This window comes from Pipistrellus kuhlii, unplaced genomic scaffold (assembly GCF_014108245.1).
Source record: "Pipistrellus kuhlii isolate mPipKuh1 unplaced genomic scaffold, mPipKuh1.p scaffold_m20_p_5, whole genome shotgun sequence".
NCBI lineage: Eukaryota > Metazoa > Chordata > Mammalia > Chiroptera > Vespertilionidae > Pipistrellus > Pipistrellus kuhlii.
In genome coordinates this window covers 54,257,392-54,259,993 of record NW_023425551.1, presented here as the reverse complement: position 1 = coordinate 54,259,993, position 2,602 = coordinate 54,257,392, and the positions used below count along the sequence as shown (strand labels likewise).

The 2,602-nt window shown below is 37.7% G+C and overlaps 1 non-coding gene across 1 annotated transcript; it reads right to left on the bottom strand.

Moving 5' to 3' along the window:
• Positions 1-1,886: 1,886 nt before the first annotated feature.
• On the bottom strand, positions 1,887-2,026 carry LOC118706235. Its single transcript, XR_004983956.1, has one exon. It is a non-coding gene; the product is annotated as a small Cajal body-specific RNA 4 (non-coding RNA).
• Between the last annotated feature and the right edge of the window lie 576 nt (positions 2,027-2,602).

The following is a 2,602-nucleotide window of genomic DNA, read 5'->3' as shown; positions in this document are numbered from 1 at the left end:
CTTACGTAAGCATAACAATGTCACCATTGTTTACTGTGCTTTTCCTAGCTGAAGGTGATATTTAAAGTGATGATTTCTGCTGTTTGGGCTAGTTACGCAGTTTGCCTGAGTCTCTCCCATGTATATAGGAGGTGTCTATGTCATTAAACTTTATTTTTCTCCTGTTATTCTGTCTCATGTCATCTATTGTCTGCCTTCTGAATAGTCTCCCCCTCCCACCCCACCCCTGGTCCCTCTCCAGGGAATTGAGCACGAAACTCGGGCATATGCCCTGACTGGGAATCAAACCATGACCTACTACCACTGTTCATAGGTCAACGCTCAACCACTGAGTCACGCCAGCTGGCTTCCATTGATTTTTAGAGAGTGTGGAAGGGAGGGAGAGAGACAAAGAGAGAACATCGATGTGAGAGAGAGACATAGATTGTTGCCTCCTGCACATGCCCTGACCAAGACCAAGGATGAGCCTACAACCTGAAGTACATGCCCTTGACCAGAATCAAACTCAGGACTTTCAGTTTGCCAGCTGACGCTCCATCCACAGAGCCAAACCAGCTATAGCTTGACTCAACCATTTTATTATGTTTTCCTTTTTTACTGTACACATATATGTATATAGTTATAAATTAATATTGTTTTTAAAACCATTTGAAATAAGTTGCCAACATTATGACACATAATGCCTAAGTACTTCAGCATATATCTCCTAAGGATAAACTGTGAGCTTTGTGTGTTTTTTGTTTGTTTGTGTGTGTGTGTGTGTATGTTCACTTCTGATAAGGTTTTAGATAGCCAAATATCTAAACTCTTGGCAGTGGCACAGTATAATCTTGGTTCTTCAGTTACAGATAAATTTCAACTGCCAATCCAGGCTTTTGGTCAAATACTGTATGTAATAAAATTAATTCCTGATATTTATCTAATGCTCAATAATCTGTATTCTTTCCTATTTTGATTCATTCAACTGTATGACATTTCTTTGCAATCAAATATTATCTCCTAAATGTATGTGTAAATAAGCTGAGGCTAACAGAGGAAAATGAATTGCCTAAGAGCACTCAAATAATAAGTGAAGTCAGAGTTAGACTCTAAGTCTTCTGACACCAAGTCTAATATTTTTTTAATTTTTTTTAAATCCTCACCCAAGGATATTTTTCCATTGATTTTTAGAGACAGCAGAAGAGAGAGGGGACCACAGAAATAAATAGCGTTTCTCTAACATCTATCAGACCAGGGCCCAGGCTATGGAGGAGCCTGCAACCAAGGTATGTGCCCTTGACCAGAATCGAACCGGGGACTCTTTGGTCTGCAGGCCAATACTCTATCCACTGAGCCAAACAAACAGGCTAGGGCTAATGTTTTTTTTCTCTTAGAGTAGGAGTTGTCAAACTCTGATTTCAGAACTCCTTTATGGTCTTAAAAATTATGGAGACCTCCCTCAAGAGCTTTTCTGTATATCAGTTATATTACCCATTGCTACTTACTGTATTAGAAATTAAAAGTTAAACATTTTAAAATATTCATTTATTCCCTTAAAGCAGTGTTTCCCAAACTTTTGACATATGTGTACGCCTTCTATAATTTTCGTAACGCTGAGTACCCCTCGTACTCATGAGAACGTAGAATTAGGTGCAGCTAAGCACGGTGCAGTGCATATCCCCACCAAAATCCGGTGCAACACGTACCCCCACCAAACTCTTCCCGTACCCCTGGGGGTACGCATACCACCCTTTGGGAAACACTGCCTTAAATAACAAAATACAGATATTAAACGTTAACATACATAACTTTTTAAAAAACTGTATTTTCCAAAACAAAATATTTTATTGTGGAAAGTGGTATCATTTGCATTTTTTTGCAAACCTTTTTTTTTTTTTTTTTTTTTAGAATGTTGGTTAGTACAGTCAGCCCTATGATATTCTCTAATAAAAGCTGCTCTCTCCAACCGTGTTTTTTTTTTTTTTTTTAGAAGGATTGTATCAGCAGAGTCTTGCTTCATTAGACTCAGCCTTCTTAGTCCTCCAGTGCAAACCTCTTTAATATACAGTTTAATAGAAGACTGCTGGATTTTCATAAAGCTGCTTTGCATATGACCTGCTATGATATCACAGGTTATGTAGCTTCTGCAAAAGTTCACTCTACACTTACGAAAGAATAAGACTAAAAAAGGCCAGTAAGATGTTAGCATTATGAAAATAGTTTTGACCTCATAAAGCCCCTGGAAGATCTTAGAGACTTCCTGGGACACTTACCCTTTAAAGTTCTCTATATCAGAGCATGTGCTAAAGGACTGTGAAATAATAGACTCTGTAGCAACATTAAAACTCCTGGAAAAGCTTCCTTAGAAAAGAGGCTTCTTATCAATGTGTTGTGTAAAAGCATGGTCATTGAAGTAGATGCTAGGTTTGCGGGTTTCATAGTATCAGCAAAGGATTTAGGATCGCTATAAATCTGCAAAACCTTTTTTTTTTTTAGCTGATTTTTTTTAATACTAAGAAGCAGCCCTATTGTCTGATATTTTGTGGGCAAGCAAAGCTCTGATAACATTAGAAGTGTCAATTATAAGAAATAATGGAATTCTTTTAGCACCATCGTCAAACAG